General features: G+C 36.8%; 1 protein-coding gene across 1 annotated transcript in view; it reads right to left on the bottom strand.

The window, feature by feature from the left end:
* Positions 1 to 18,289, bottom strand: part of LOC121380451 (protein apterous-like) — a 127,862-nt gene extending 109,573 nt beyond the window's left edge. The window contains exons 1-2 of the mRNA XM_041509268.1: positions 18,055 to 18,289; positions 10,180 to 10,234 (exon numbers count right to left, since the gene is read on the bottom strand). The gene's annotated coding sequence lies outside the window, so the exon portion shown is untranslated. The remainder of the gene's footprint in view (positions 1 to 10,179; positions 10,235 to 18,054) is intronic.
* Between the last annotated feature and the right edge of the window lie 52 nt (positions 18,290 to 18,341).

Below are 18,341 nucleotides of genomic sequence, written 5' to 3'. Positions count from 1 at the left end.
ATACCTGCAGTTACGGCCTCTTCTATCAGTTATCATAACATAAAAATCAAGATGACCTCCCCTGAAGTCATCAGACTCCTGATCCCAAACTAAACTCTGCCCTTGAGCAAGTTGGTGAATCTATGGTGGTCACTATTAATGTCCTGCCATGGGCAGGGATCACCACAACAGGTTTGCTGACCACCCTTGTATGGGTTAGTTCTGCCACATCATTAAGATAAACATGGCATCGCATAAGTGAAATCTCATATCCTCAATGCATGTATGTATGTATGTATGTATGTATGTATGTATGTATGTATGTATGTATGTATGTACTGGATGGTTAATAAACATAGCATTGTACAAGTGAAACCTCATATCCTCAATGCATGCATGTATGTACCGGATGGTTAATAAACATAGCATTGTACAAGTGAAACCTCATATCCTCAATGGATGTATGTATGTACTGGATGGTTAATAAACATAGCATTGTACAAGTGAAACCTCATATCCTCAATGCATGTATGTATGTACTGGATGGTTAATAAACATAGCACTGTACAAGTGAAACCTCATATCCTCAATGCATGTATGTATGTACTGGATGGTTAATAAACATAGCACTGTACAAGTGAAACCTCATATCCTCAATGCATGCATGTATGTACTGGATGGTTAATAAACATAGCACTGTACAAGTGAAACCTCATATCCTCAATGCATGCATGTATGTACTGGATGGTTAATAAACATAGCACTGTACAAGTGAAACCTCATATCCTCAATGCATGCATGTATGTACTGGATGGTTAATAAACATAGCACTGTACAAGTGAAACCTCATATCCTCAATGCATGCATGTATGTACTGGATGGTTAATAAACATAGCACTGTACAAGTGAAACCTCATATCCTCAATGCATGCATGTATGTATGTACTGAATGGTTGATTAAACATTCCTTGCTACAAAGATCTTTCTAGAGTTACATTAGCATAAATATCAACAATGACAAAGCTAATATAAAACACCTTTGAAAATAACCATTCACAGCTTGAAAGGAATGCTTAAGCAAGGCTTTTGGACTGGTATCATGAAATTGGAACATAAAAATTGTACTAAGTGACACCATTAATCAAGAATTTTTTTTTATGTAAATCTCTGCCGTATTTCCTAACCATGGGATTAAGCAACACAATGTGAAGACTTATCAGATAAGGAATACTCTGTTGTTTTCCTAATCCTCAAGAAGGTGGCTCAGCTAATATAACGTAATACTCGTCACATCCTTTTTCCATGAGATAATCTACTTTCCACATTTTATAACGTCTTCTTAAAAACTAGTCTATTTCTGTTATAGGAATTCCTCAAAAACAGCTCACGGCTTTTGATATATAGAACCTTTGTTAGGCCAGTCATTTTCTATTAATAGCTTTATGGATCTGTCAAAGTTAACTAAAAGGTCCTGCTGAAAAAGAAAACAAAATGTAAACCCATTTTAAAAAACAATCAGTCAGACCCATAAGAAAAAACTTCAAATGTATTTTCTCACAACTACTTATTAAAACCAGCATTCTGAGAGAACTGCTAAAGCAATACATGTCCCCTACTTGGCACAACAAATTTTCGTATCTCCCAAATACATGGACCACAACTGTACAAAAAATGGGTAAATCACTATGAAAGTGAAATTTGATCTGAAACTGTACAGGATAAAGCTATACACGAAATATCAGCTCAATATCTTGAGGCATTTAGAAAAAAAATCTGGAAAACTATATGTGAGACAGACGGATGGATGTACAGACAGACAGACAGACAGACAGACAGACACGAAACCAACAGCAACCTTCAGTTGGACAAGAAAGGCACTAATAACAACAGCACATCCTAAAATGTGTTTATGTCATCAAATAGATGACCCAGAATCACATGAAAATTTGTTCTAGAAGAAGTTAAAGCTTGTTTTGTTTAATGACACCACTAGACCACATTGATTTATTAATCATCAGCTATTGGATGTCAAACATTTGGTAATGGACAGGACAGCACATACCACAGTCTTTGATATATACAGCCATGGGGCCTTAGTTAGGATGGGAAAAAGCCCAGTGAGAGAATGTGTCCACAGAGGTGGTTTGATCCTATGATGCAAGCTCTAATGACTTAGCTGGATCCCAGCCCCTGACTGCAAGCAAGCCCCTGACTGCAAGCAAGCCCCTGACTGCAAGCAAGCCCCTGACTGCAAAAACATACACGTAAAACAGACGTGGCATATTAAACTGTTGTCATTTTCTTCAGAATGTCAATTAAAAATATTTTTTAATCTACTTTTCAATAAAACTGGTTATAGTTTTTACAGGTACATGTATGTACAGGTAGTTGAAGGTATATAATCATTAAAGATAAACAAAAATTTAATAATTACTTTTGGAGACATATCACCATTAAACAACAATGAGAGAGACCCTTTTAACGATTGATATAATTTTTATATCCATACACACTTTACTGGTGAGGGTACATGTAATAATTTTTATATATTCAACAAGACGTTAACAAACACGTGTTGCTTTAGCTTTGTAAATAAACATCTGAAAAAAATTAAATAACAGTGAACAAATCTAACAAAACATTTAAATTATAGTTTACATGTATATCAAACAAATTGATTCAAGTGAAAATCTAATGTCCTGCACATGCGAAGATTAAAAAACCCATAAAAAACCCCCAACCAATCCACATACACTACACCCCTCCCCCGAAATAAACAAAATACAACACGCACCCTCCAAAAAAAAAAAAAAAAAACCCAAACAAAAAACAACAACAAAAACACATTCACACCAAACAATTCTTCCACTTGAAAAAAGCCCCTAAAACACTAATACAAACCTTTCTAGAATCAGCAGCAATTAACACACTACGAGGTACCCCATATCTGACCCCTTCATCCTTGTCACAGTGCATGTGGGTTTTTAATGCAGCTTGCTACAAGTAAGTCGGCATAGCCATTTTGATGGAAACTAGCAGATGCATTTCTGTGTTTCTTTGACAAATTGTAATAGTAAAGATACTGGTAAGAATATTGTGTGAAGGCGGGCCACTGGAGAAGGGCATGTAATGATGCTCATTAGGAAAAGATGTTCTCTCTCCTGTGGGGCCTTCACCTCCACCGATACGAGTCCGACACTCTCCCTCATTAAAGCCACAGCTTCATTAGGCACCATTCGAATGCAGCTGAAACGGAGGAATCAGAAAGGAAATTAGAAGTGTTTGATGGCAGCTTGACTTTTTCAGCTTGCTTTTACATCGTTTCCTTCCCCGGGACAGGATGCAGGAATCACTGGGAATTCCGCAAGAAATTATCAAATTGCTTCCCAGCACAGTGCTAAACGAAACAAGTCTTAAGACTGATTATGTTAGATGTAGAGGAGCCTGCAAGCTCCATTCCGCTGAGAGTAATCAGACATTGTGTAACCTTGGCTTGATACCATCATTATATACACCAGACAAACCTTCATATACAAACAGTAAACACCCCCCCCCCCCCCTCCAAAAAAAAACCCCCAACCCCAAACCCAAACAACATTTCCATATTCCTATTGCAGTAACATTTTCAACAAATGCTAATTTATAATTAAAACAAAAGGGTTAAGCAAGTTGCCTACTGCTTGGCTGCATGTAATATTACTCTTCAAAATGAAGATTAAAAGAATAACGTTTTTAACTACAGTACTTTCTGTTATCTAAGCTTTATATGCATTACCTTTATAAAAACATTTATGTATACATGTACAAATCAAAAGCACTAAAAGTTAATGTCAAACATACATTTGCACATTGATTGTCTATATTTAACTTGAAATTATTGTAAATGGTGCCTAAAACCCATGTCCCCAAAGTCTGTTCTTAAAGTACATGTATGTGGCTTATTACAGTTAAGTTACATTTCCATATGTATGTTTTTTCTATCCATTTTCCATGAATCTGTGAACATGTAAATTGTGAATTATCAAAATAATGTGTCTGCCATGTCTGTGTTTCTATATTATCCGTGAACATGTAAATTGTGAATTATCAAAATAATGTGTCTGCCATGTCTGTGTTTCTATGTTATCCGTGAACATGTAAATTGTGAATTATCAAAATAATGTGTCTGCAATGTCTGTGTTTCTATATTATCCGTGAACATGTAAATTGTGAATTATCAAAATAATGTGTCTGCCATGTCTGTGTTTCTATGTTATCCGTGAACATGTAAATTGTGAATTATCAAAATAATGTGTCTGCCATGTCTGTGTTTCTATGTTATCCGTGAACATGTAAATTGTGAATTATCAAAATAATGTGTCTGCCATGTCTGTGTTTTTGTGTTATCAGTGAACATGTAAATCTGAGAATTATCAAAATAATGTGTCTGCCATGTCTGTGTTTATGTGTTATCCGTGAACATGTAAATCTGTGAATTATAAAAATAATGTGTCTGCCATGTCTGTGTTTGTATGTTATCCGTGAACATGTAAATCTGTGAATTATCAAAATAATGTGTCTGCCATGTCTGTGTTTCTGTGTTAACCGTGAACATGTAAATCTGTGAATTATCAAAATAATGTGTCTGCCATGTCTGTGTTTCTGTGTTATCCGTGAACATGTAAATCTGTGAATTATCAAAATAATTTGTTTGCCATGTCTGTTTCCATGGTATACAAGAACAGTGCATGATCCCTGTACGTATAATTTGTAAAAAAATTATAGTATATAGTTGAAGGTACACATGTACAGTTAATGCTTACACATGTATGTTAAAGTTAGTAAATATGTTTTGCATGATTCTGCCATTATGTAGCTTTGAGACGGCACCTTTAATTAGTTGATTCAATATATATTTTAAAAGTTTGTTTTGTTTAACAACACCACTAGAGCACATTAATTAATTAATCATCGGCTATTGAATGTCAAACATTTGGTAATTCTGATACGTAGTCATTAGAGGAAACCCACTATTTTGTTCCTAATGCAGCAAGGGATCTTTTATATGCACTTTCTTACAGACAGGAAAGCACATACCACAGCCTTTGTCCAGTTGTGGTGCACTGGTTGGAACAAGAAAAAACCTATGAGTTGAAAGGATCCACCAAGGGATGTATTTTTGGACTTAAATATATTTTTGACATTCACTATAGATTTCAGTGATCTAGGACTTACAGGTTGTGAGAAATAGAGTAAACACAAAACTTGAACACTGCATCTACATGCACGAGTTGATCAGAAAAGTAATACATATGATATATCTCAACGTTTTTTTACTTTTCAACAAAATTTTACATGAAGAAATTATTTGACCATCTGACACATGCTTTAATCCATAGAAGGTTCAAGCATGCCTCTCGTGGGTGTGTATCCTAGACAAATCTTCCCTTTTCAATGCATTGTATATGATTCAATAACAGTGTATCTGCAGCACTCTGGCCTGCTATTTAATGGCATGCATGGGCAATTAACCTAGCAGCTTGATGAGCACCTTACGTTTGCCAGATAATTAGCTCTCTGCTGCTGGCTGGCAAGTATCGCATCTCCAGATTCCTGTCAGATTGCCTTTCATATTTGAAAAAGAATTTTAACTGAACTGGGCAAGTTTTCTTTTCACTGGGTAGCATGGCCCGTTAACTGCAATTAGCCATGTTTGTTCTTGTTCATTAAGTCTATCACACTTGGGCTGCACAACTAATTAAGTCTCCCTGTGGTGGAGTAACTCAACTGAAAATAGCAATTTAATGTATGCCCATGAGATTGTGTCCTAGAGGCTGGGAGAACAAGGCAAGATGGAAGCCCTTGAGATGAGATAACCACCTGACTCCCACTGAGAAACAACTCTTCTACTAGTGGGCTGTTCAATGGATGAATAAATGAATGAATGAATGGATGGATGGATGGATGATGGATGGATGGATGGATGGATGGATGGATGGATGGATGGATAGATGGATAGATGGATGGATGGGTGAATGAATGAATGAATGAATGGATGGATGGATTGATGGATTGGTGGATTGATGGATGGATGGACAGAAGAATGACCAAACAAACGAAATAAAGTGAGTGAATTAATTGATGAATAAGTAAATGAATGCATGCATGAAGGAAGAAAGAAATGTTTTATAAAACAAGACATTTATAAGAAGAGCTTTCTGAGATCTGTGGATGGGTGGGATCTATCACATCAAAATGTACTTAACACTTGGGTATTTAAAGTTAACATCTTCACAACTAGAGTTGGACCAAATGGTCAAAGACTAAGACAATATTGAAGGTTCACCCAACTGTGTGGAACTCTCAGCAGGGAGCTTATAAAAACAGCAAACACATGTAAGCCTGGTTGGAAAACAACTGGCAGAAGAATAGAAACACCAGTGAAACAACAGCCTCAAGCCAAACGCTGGTCTGGAATTGTTGATGACCTTTTAGAAACCTCCACTTGTCCCAGCTTAGACATTCCACAGTTTCTGCCAACTCTCAGTGCTGACAAAGTTGGAGGTCCTGCTTCATGTTATTATCAACAGGTAGTCACAATACAGAGTTCTTAAAACAGGCTAATGGTCTTATGAAGAGCATTCTCTTTTTCATGCTTGGAAATATTTAGAACTGTTTTTCACAATGCCATATTTCTGTTGTTTATATTATAACCTGTTTTTGAAACAAAAGTTTCACAATATTTATTTCAACAAAATTAATTTAGATGTACATATATGTGGATAATCTGGGCCAATCCCTTCAGATACAAGAGGCAGCTACCACACCCTCCCCCACTGCTGTGTGAATCTGAAAGATGTTTGTTCGAGTGCCCTGGTGGATATGGTCAACATTAGTTAAATAAAGAGACTGACCTGGGTGTGTTGCTATTGTAAGATCATGTTTCTGTCCGGCTAATTCAATTCTGTTACAACTAAAATTACTTACCGGGTACTAAATTCTAGTTTAGAACATCAGTCCGCATATTCACATTTTTTTCTGATCATCCCAATGTTTTTAAGTAACCCAAACTGCATTAAGATTACCAATAATTTCATACGTATGAAAATATATATATTAAAACACATTTAATATACAGCCACTGATACGGTACACAGAAAAATATTTTAGTCATTATAGTTGTTAGAAGTCTCTGTTAGTGGGGCAACTGTATATTGACAGCAAACTCAGGACAGTCTCTATAATAGTATGCAGAGAATGCTAAGAAAACCCTTTGATGCTGAGATGACATTAGATGGCAGCAGATATTTAATGATGTAAAAGGCAAATCAACCTTCACTGCAGAGACTTGAACCACGTACCTCTGTGCAAGAGACCAACATTGCACCAACTGAAGTACAAGGGGAATTCCCAGTAGCTATACAGCCAGTCTGAGTACCTCATCTCTACTACCGTGATAAACGTTTAACGGTTAGAAGCCAATACCACAATGATACTAACCACTATACATTTCTCCTTTGACGTCATAATATTAATCTAACTGAAAATAATTTTTCAAGAATCTACAGCTGTGAACAATGCAACTTGAACTTTTGTGCATTGAGATTTGGGATTCGAACCCACAACTGACTGCATGAACTTATACCAGTATACAAAAAAAAAAAATACAAAAAAAAATACAACACTTAATTTAGGCCAAAGGGCCACACTGCATCATCAAATATGGTTGTAATTTAAGCCATAATAACTACATTTTCTTTGTATTTATACACTTTACTGTGATCTGATTGGATGAACCAAAAAAATGTAAGCCACGGCTATAACACACTCTCCCCCCACCTGACTCGCACAACTTTTTTGAAAGTAGCAAGATTATTCAGGCAACCATATTTAGATATTTTGAAGAAAACATCAAAGAATTCTTGAAACAATAAAAAAAACAAAATAAAATTGTGACACAGATACCACATAATACAACACTTTTTTTAATACAATAAATTAATGGAAAACGCTATAGCAGAGTAGACATGTGCATTGATGAAAAACGTCGTCGCTAATGAAAGAAAGAAATGTTTTATTTAACGATTTATTTACGGTTATATGGCGTCAGACATATGGTTAAGGACCACACAGATTTTGAGAGGAAACCCGCTGTTGCCACTACATGGGCTACTCTTCCGATTAGCAGCAAGGGATCTTTTATTTGCGCTTCCCACAGGCAGGACAGCACAAACCATGGCCTTTGTTGAACCAGTTATGGATCACTGGTCGGTGCAAGTGGTTTACACCTACCCATTGAGCCTTGCGGAGCACTCACTCAAGGTTTGGAGTCGGTATCTGGATTAAAAATCCCATGCCTCGACTGGGATCCGAACCCAGTACCTACCAGCCTGTAGACCGATGGCCTACCACGACGCCACCAAGGCCGGTCGTTATCACTAATGAAATGACTTGGACAGTCGCCAAAGAAATGTAGGAATGTTCTTGTCTGAAACTTACTTGTAAGCTGTTGATGAAAATTAATCACTTCCCCCTACAGTGTATATATTTGACATGTTCCCTTCATTTACATTCATAAAATAAACTAAACACAAATCCGAAAATTCCTTCCAACATAACTAAACAAGCTGTCAAAATGCACACAGCTAAGATTAGTAGTGGAAATGGCGTCACTTATTACCCGATTCAAATAATAGTGAATGAATGATTGCATTCTTATGTGACATAAGTATCGATGAAGATTACACAAACAATACTACATGCAAATTCAGACAGGTATTGTTAAGATATGCATATAAATTTAATTATACGATTTGACTGCAATAATATTTTTGGTTCATGCAAGTATGAACAAAAAACAACAATGTGCACATTTTAGTATGTCCCACGATGCGGAGTCATACAGTGTGCATATTTGTTTTTTCGGTTCATATACTTGCATGTACCAAAAAATAAGTGCGGTCAATTCTTAATAAAGCTGATACCAGTGATAGCATGCCCCATGTATTCAGACTGAATATAACAAAGATTGGATAAAATGAATATCATAGATTACATGTCAATCTACCACTGCTGAAAAATTACTGGCCATGCAAAACATGTTTCTTTTGTTTTATGTTATTAGTTTTGTAAATATTCCTTGCAGTTTTCAACTGTTTTTTTTGCATTATAAAAATATAAACTAGTAGTTAATTTAGTTGTAACATTTAAAGATTTAAAGGGACATTCCTGAGTTTGCTCCATTGTAAGATGTGTTCGACTAATAAAATATTTCTACGATTACCTTACATATTACATATATTTTCTTGTTTAGAATATCAATGTCTGTATATCCAATGTGTTTCTGGTCGTCTCAATGTTTGTAAGAATTAAGCCCAAACTGGAGTTTGTCTTCAGATAATTTCGTACGTACGAAAAAAACATATTTTAGGAAATAAAATGAAATTTAAACTAGTACAAATACTAAAAAGATTAGAAACACGTTTAGTATACAGCCACTAATATGTTATACAGAAATATATATTTGATATGTAATTACAATCGTTAAAACGTCTCTGTTAGTCGACCGGCCTCGGTGGCATCGTGGCAGGCCATCAGTCTACAGGCTGGTAGGTACTGGGTTCGGATCCCAGTCGAGGCATGGGATTTTTAATCCAGATACCGACTCCAAACCCTGAGTGAGTGCTCCGCAAGGCTCAATGGGTAGGTGTAAACCACTTGCACCGACCAGTGATCCATAACTGGTTCAACAAAGGCCATGGTTTGTGCTATCCTGCCTGTGGGAAGCGCAAATAAAAGATCCCTTGCTGCCTGTCGTAAAAAGAGTAGCCTATGTGGCGACAGCGGGTTTCCTCTAAAAACAGTGTCAGAATGACCATATGTTTGATGTCCAATAGCCGATGATAAGATAAAAAAATCAATGTGCTCTAGTGGCGTCGTTAAATAAAACAAACTTTACTGTTAGTCGATAACATCTTTAAAATTGCAGCAAACTCGGGAATGTCCCTTTAATGAAAAATGGATTAAGTTGGAGAATGCACTCAAAAGTGTATATTTGTAAAAAATAAATAATTAACTTGCCTTGTTTTTATGTATCCATACTTCCTGATACATTCTCCACTACTTAAAAAGAAAATCAAGCAAGATAAATAGAACTGATTAATATAAAAAAATTAAAAATATTACACATGTATGCATATGGACAGTGGATAAAAGACCTACCTCATTGAGCTATATTCCAAGCATGGCTGATCTTCATGTGACATGCCATGGAAATCTAGAAACAGAAGCCAGAGTGAAGATATGAAACAGGAAAGTATTTACAAGAGCCCAGCATCCTACCACAACTGAATGTTATCCCAACACTGCACACACACAGCAGGGCATTTTGCTGCGGTGCTGTCAGTATGGAGAAGAATATACAACACAAACATACAATGATGTTTGCAGTAGGGAAGTGCACAGATAAGCACTAATACTTCCCCAAAACAGAAATGTGGCTAATACCCACAGCAAACAAACACTTGAAGGGTTAAGAGGGTTTGTGTTTCCACACGCAGCAATGTTTGTACTTAGTGGTGCAGAATTAAGATCACAATGTCTAGCACTCCACTATCCTGTTTCAGTTTTATATTCAAGCACAATAAAAGTGTTTACCGGTACATATACCATGCAAGTGGAACTGACGAAATACATGTATACACAGAGAGCCTAATTAGACAGTGTCCACCCAAAGTGTTCTCAATGAACACAAATATGTGATTATGCTAGTTTACAGAGTTAAACTCTGTTTTGTTTAACAACACCACTAGAACATATCAATTTATTGAACATTGGCTATTGATGGCAAATATATGTTAATTGTAACACGTAATCTTAGAGGAAACCTGCTACATTTTCCCATATGCACAGAAGGATCTTTTAAATGCACTTTTCTGGGATACTGGTTGAGATGGAGGGAAAAAACCCAATCAGATAATGTGTCCACCCTATGACCCAAGCACCCCCCTTGTGTTCTCTACCCACTGAGCTAGATCCCACCCTTCAGTTTATACACACAAAAAGCAATTACACAGAGGTGTGCTCTACCCACTGAGCTAGATCCCACTCTTCAGTTTATACAGACAAATAGCAAGTACACAGATGTGTGCTCTACCCACTGAGCTAGATCCCACCCTTCAGTTTATACATACAGATAGCACTTACACAGATGTGTGCTCTACCCACTGAGCTAGATCCCACCCTTCAGTTTATGCACACAAATAGCAATTACACAGATGTGTGCTCTACCCACTGAGCTAGATCCCACCCTTCAGTTTATACAGACAAATAGCAATTACACAGATGTGTGCTCTACCCACTGAGCTAGATCCCACCCTTCAGTTTATACAGACAAATAGCAATTACACAGATGTGTGCTCTACCCACTGTGCTAGATCCCACCCTTCAGTTTATACACACAAAAAGCAATTACACAGAGGTGTGCTCTACCCACTGAGCTAGATCCCACCCTTCAGTTTATACAGACAAATAGCAATTACACAGAGGTGTGCTCTACCCACTGAGCTAGATCCCACCCTTCAGTGTATACATACAAATAGCAATTACACAGATGTGTGCTCTTCCCACTGAGCTAGATCCCACCCTTCAGTTTATACATACAAATAGCAATTACACAGATGTGTGCTCTACCCACTGAGCTAGATCCCACCCTTCAGTTTATACACACAAATAGCAATTACACAGATGTGTGCTCTACCCACTGAGCTAGATCCCACCCTTCAGTTTATACAGACAAATAGCAATTACACAGAGGTGTGCTCTACCCACTGAGCTAGATCCCACCCTTCAGTGTATACATACAAATAGCAATTACACAGATGTGTGCTCTCCCACCCTTCCCACTGAGCTACACAGATCTACCCACTGAACTAGATCCCACCCTTCAGTTTATGCACACAAATAGGATTTACACAGATGTGTGCTCTACCCACTGAACTAGATCCCACCCTTCAGTTTATGCACACAAATAGGATTTACACAGATGTGTGCTCTACCCACTGAGCTAGATCCCACCCTTCAGTTTATGCACACAAATAAGAGTTACACAGATGTGTGCTCTACCCACTGAGCTAGATCCCACCCTTCAGTTTATACAGACAAATAGGATTTACACAGATGTGTGCTCTACCCACTGAGCTAGATCCCACCCTTCAGTTTATACACACAAATAGGAATTAGACAGATGTGTGCTCTACCCACTGAGCTAGATCCCACCCTTCAGTTTATACACACAAATAGGAATTAGACAGATGTGTGCTCTACCCACTGAGCTAGATCCCACCCTTCAGTTTATGCACACAAATAGGATTTACACAGATGTGTGCTCTACCCACTGAGCTAGATCCCACCGTTCAGTTTATGCACCCAAATAGGATTTACACAGATGTGTGCTCTACCCACTGAGCTAGATCCCACCCTTCAGTTTATGCACACAAATAGGATTTACACAGATGTGTGCTCTACCCACTGAGCTAGATCCCACTCTTCAGTTTATGCACACAAATAGGATTTACACAGATGTGTGCTCTACCCACTGAGCTAGATCCCACCGTTCAGTTTATGCACACAAATAGGATTTACACAGATGTGTGCTCTACCCACTGAGCTAGATCCCACCCTTCAGTTTATACACACAAATAGGAATTAGACAGATGTGTGCTCTACCCACTGAGCTAGATCCCACCCTTCAGTTTATACACACAAATAGGAATTAGACAGATGCTGGTTAGGACACAATCTCCATTGTAATATATTAGAAATGTTGGCTAACTAATTTATTTAATCTTAAATTTATTTATTAAAAAACAAACAAACACAGACACACATTACAAATTCATATTTGGCATCACTTCTCACATAATTTTCATATGTAAAAGATACATTAAGAAAACAGATGTTTTAGAAATGATCTGAAATTAAAGAAAAGAAATGTTTACACATGGCCCAGCACAGTTTAAATAAACAGCTATAAACTTTAGGTATTCAACATCTGGTAATTGTGACACTTCAGAACTTCTAGATTATGGTAGCTCCACTGCCATGGCTAGTGATATTCAGTGTTGGGTTAGTAAATAATTATTATAACTAGCCCGACGGCTAGTGGGGAAAAAACCCTTGTCAAATGCTGCATTTACATATTTTTTAAATATGAACATCCTGCCCCCCTCTTTCCACCCCAAACTAATGATTTTTAAGCTCAATCTCCCTCTTTAGGTGACATATCTGATTATTACTATTAGTAAAATTGTATTTATTTAAAGTAGGGCTAGTGAAATTTTAATCATGGCTAGTACATTTTTAAAATCACTGATCCCATGGCTAGTGGATTTTTATAAAATTCTAAAAACCCTGCACTTGATTTAAAGAGACGATACTGACTGATACCATATATAGATTATTCTTACTGATTAGCAGTAATAGATATTTTACATGCATTTTCACAAATAGCATATAATACTTCCCCAACATAGAATAAATCAGTCTTGAAATACTGTGTGGAAAGGGAAATAACTCCAGGAGAGCACTAAAAAGGAACCAAAAATGACTACACAGGGTAAACGATATTTATATGCACACCCATACACACATTAAAAAATTGGCCATTAATCAGAAAATATATTTTACTGTTGTGCCCACCATTTTTACACAAAAAACAGAAGAAAAGAAATCAAATTCAGTTAATTTTAAAAAGCCAATCATTTTTAAGACCCAGAAATTTGAATATTCTGATATACTAGTGTGTAAATTTAAACAGAGCTTAGTATATGCAATGATAAATATGCCTTACACTTTAGGTTTAACTAGTCACATTTAATACAAAGTTTTTGCTAATTGGATCCATGCCTGCAAACTTTCAGTCTCGCTTACTGACAGCTAACAGAGTGTCTACCCAATTCTCTGTGAATTACCAAGTATTTTTTGGTGATTTAACCAGCTCTAGCAAATGGTACTCATAGGACATGTCAAGCCATCAATCCCATTTGGTTTAAATTCCAAACATTAAATGTTCATGAAAGTATTAGACCCAACGTATCATACTATCATGTATATTTTATTTTTCAAATCAGTTTTAAATTTCACCAAGGTATTTTACAAAAATCCCACCTGTATTACAACACATGATATGTATACACATTATGATTAACAAACATAATTTACAAAGTACTTAAGTCTGACTAGGGCAGACCTACAAAATCAAACACATGTAGGGTAGGTTCACCGTTTTATCTCTTTTTATGTATATATTCTATATGTGTATACCTAACACTATATTGCCAGGCTATAAATATTGTCATACTATGTATGATGATCCTGCCTCATACGCAAGTATGGAGCATATCATCCAAACCAACAAGTTCATGAACAGATGGATAAATGGACAGACAATGCCGTAACTTATAATTCAGTTCTGTATTAAGAAGGAAGGAAATGTTTTATTTAATGATGCACTCGACACATTTTATTTACAGTTATATGGTGTCAGACATATGGTTACGGACCACAGATATCGAGAGAGGAAACCCGCTGTTGCCACTCTTTTCGATTAACAGCAAAAGATCTTTTATATGAACCATCTCACAGACAGGATAGTACATACCACAGCCTTTGTTACACCAGTTGTGGAGCACTGGCTGGAACGAGAAATAGCCCAATGGGTCCACCGATGGAAATCGATCCTAGACCGACCGTGCAGTCCTGTATTATGACATATAAAAATTAATGCATCCATTTTACCCAGTAAATTTCACGTTCAATTTCATTTATTTTGACCTTTCATTAAAACTTACAAAATTGTGCTAGTATAAATCTACCAGCAACCGAAGACATCTAGAATGACTTCATAATGAAATGTTACCTAAATAAAAAATGGCATTTGCAAGGATGCACCTAGCCAAAAACATAAGTGAGGGTGGAGTGGGGAGGGAGATAAAAAACAAATTAGTGTTCAGCAATATAGGATATTCTTAAAATAGATCTACAAGTGGTAAACATAACACAAAAATTCAATACAGACTGAGTCAGCATCCCACATGAAAAATGAGCTGGAACTTTTTTTATTTCAACTTATTTCTGTGCTTATATCCAATTACGGTTCAAGCATGTTGTCTTGGGCACACACCTCAACTATCTGGGCTGTCTGTCCAGGACAGTGGGTTAGTTGTTAGTGGTTAGTGAGAGAGAAGAGGATGTAGTGGTCTTACACCTACCTACCTACTGAGTTGTTAAAACTTGCTCCTGGTTGGAGCCGGTACCAGGCTGTGAACCCAGTACCTACCAGCCTTATGTCCGATAGCTAAACCATGACACCACCGAGGCCGGTAGCTGGAACTATGTAATGTTCAATACATGAACATAATACTGCTGATGTGATAAAACATAAATGAGAAAGAACACCACCCTGGAATTTTAATATCTCATAATCCCTAAAAAAATTAATGATCCTAAATTCTACTTCACATTCTCATTTTGGACAGAAATATTTTTTTAAATCGTAGTTCAAGGCTGAATTATTCTGTGTGTTAACAAACTACCTAGTAAACAGGTACATGTAAAGCTGACAATAGATGGTAGCAATTTTAACTTTTACCTATAACAAAACAAAACATTATGATCTGCTGGAAGCATTCACAAAACCTCAAAACTACATTTTTTTATAAATAAAATTAATTTTTCATTCTTATGCCTTAGGTATACCCATTTTCTCCCCCACCCCCACCAAGCTTCAATTTTGTACTCTGTACCAATATATCTTCCCCAAATGACAGAACTTTATCTTACAAACGTTTCCACTTGGACACAATTGTACTTTGTTTCACAACACCTGAGCACCTATGAATATTTGATGTCCAACAGTTATTTTGACACATGGTAAAGAAAAAAAAGAGAGAGTAGAACTCATATACTACTCCTACCAATAAAACAGCAAAAAGCAAAGACAGCCTTTGATGTTCCAGTTATGGGGCACTGGGTGGGATCACCAAAACCTAAATTCATGGAGGGCAATGGATCCTGCAACCCCTCACAGGTGAACGCTCTATACCACTAATCTACATCCTGCACATTTTCCAACTGGAGGGATCGAAAAATAGGAAAATAGTACTCTACCCTTGTTTACATAATAGGTCATCACAGACACAATTTTCAAGCAAGCATAAACTTTTTTCTTCACAGATCTGCTCGAAGATAGCCACTTAGTAATTGTTTAAAATAACTCTGAGAGGTCTTTTTTTTTTTCGTTTGGTTAATTTAACATACCACAGTCCATAACCAAGGAATATATGCCTTCGACAGTGTGCTTGAAGCAAGAAAATAAATTCAAAATTAATAAAATAATGAAACTATAAACTACAGTTTTAACCAAAACATGTTGCTTTTTCCTACTAACCTATACAATGACATTAGCTAGATATGCTAAACATAAATTTAAACTAATAGAGAACACATTGTTTGACTACAAAGAAAACAAGGCAGAGTGAGTTTTGAGTGTTTATGTTAGAAAAAAGATTTTGTTTAACACCACTAGAGAACATTGATTAATTAATTAAGCATCAGCTATTGGATGTCAAACATTTGGTAATTCTGACTTGCATTCAGTGGAAACCTGCTACATTTTTCCATTAGCAGCAAGGGATCTTTTACATGCACTTTCCCACTTTTATGTGCCTAGCATTGACCTTTTGTTGTGAACTGGATTGTTGTTGTGAACCTGCCTGTTGTTGTGAACCAGACTGTTGTGAACCTGCCTGTTGTGAACCTGATTGTTGTTGTGAACCTGCCTGTTGTTGCGAACCAGATTGTTGTTGTGAATCTGTCTGTTGCTGTAAACCAGATTGTTGTTGTAAACCTGTCTGTTGTTGTAAACCTGATTGTTGTTGTGAACCCTGTCTGTTGTTGTAAACCAGATTGTTGTTGTGAACCTGCCTGTTGTGAACCTGATTGTTGTTGTGAACCAGATTGTTGCTGTGAACTTGTCTGTTGTTGTAAACCTGATTGTTGTTGTGAACCCTGTCTGTTGTTGTAAACCAGATTGTTGTTGTGAACCTGCCTGTTGTGAACCTGATTGTTGTTGTGAATCTGCTTGTTGTTGTGAACATGTCTGTTATTGTGAACCTGATTGTTGTTGTGAACCTGATTATTGTTGTGAACCTATTTGTTGTTATAAACCTGCCTGTTGTTATGAACCTGCCTGTTGTTGTGAACCTGATTGTTGTTGTGAATCTGCCTGTTGTTGTGAACCTGATTGTTGTTGTGAACCTGCCTGTTGTTATGAACCTGCCTGTTGTTTTGAACCTGATTGTTGTTGTGAATCTGCCTGTTGTTGTGAACCCGATTGTTGTTGTGAACCCGATTGTTGTTGTGAACCTGCCTGTTGTTGTGAACCTGCCTGTTGTTGTGAACCCGATTGTTGTTGTGAACCTGCCTGTTGTTGTGAACCTGCCTGTTGTTGTGAACCCGATTGTTGTTGTGAATCTGCCTGTTGTTGTGAACCCGATTGTTGTTGTGAACCTGATTGTTGTTGTGAACCTGCCTGTTGTGAACCCACTGAAACTCGCCCTTTTCCTGCAGCACATAATATTATGGCAGATCATTCACCAACACACTTTCAGGAACATCATTGAAATAAATGTATGTGTTTCAATGGATTTCATTGTTTGTATTTTTCAGTGCAGTGTTCATACAGCCGTAACTTGTCGTGACTATAGCTACACTGTAGTACATTTAATATATTTATCAGCAGGGATGGGACGTACCCCAGTATATGGTTAACGTGGTCACCCAATGCACAGTCAGTCTAGGATTGATTTATGCTATTTCTTGTTCCAGCCAATGCACCATGACTGATATATCAAAGGCCGTGGTATGTGCTATCCTCTCTGTTGGATGGTGCATATAAAAGATTCCTTGCTACTAATGGAAAAAATGTAACAGGTATTCTAACACTATGTACCAAATATTTAATATTCAGTGATTAATAAATCAATGTGCTGTAGTGATGTCGTTAAACAAAACAAACTTTATATTTATTAGCCTTACCTTCAAGTTCAAGCTAATTTTAGTACCGTACACCACTTCGGCACTTGACTTTCTGAACAGTAGCCTACCAGAATAACTCAATAAGGGAAAAGTTACAGTACATGTATGGACGCTATGTGGATTTATATCATACATTATACCCATTTGATTCATTTGAACACAACGGTAATTTTACAATATTGTTCATGTTACTGATTGATGATTAATCTAATGCTAAACGCAAATAGAACTTCCTTTACTTCACTGCACCCAACTGCTCAGTTAGACTGGTTCACACATTTATTAGA

This window comes from Gigantopelta aegis, chromosome 9 (genome assembly GCF_016097555.1).
Source record: "Gigantopelta aegis isolate Gae_Host chromosome 9, Gae_host_genome, whole genome shotgun sequence".
NCBI classification, from domain to species: Eukaryota; Metazoa; Mollusca; class Gastropoda; order Neomphalida; family Peltospiridae; genus Gigantopelta; species Gigantopelta aegis.
The sequence above is the reverse complement of the archived record's forward strand: the minus strand, read 5'-3'. Positions and strand labels throughout refer to the sequence as shown.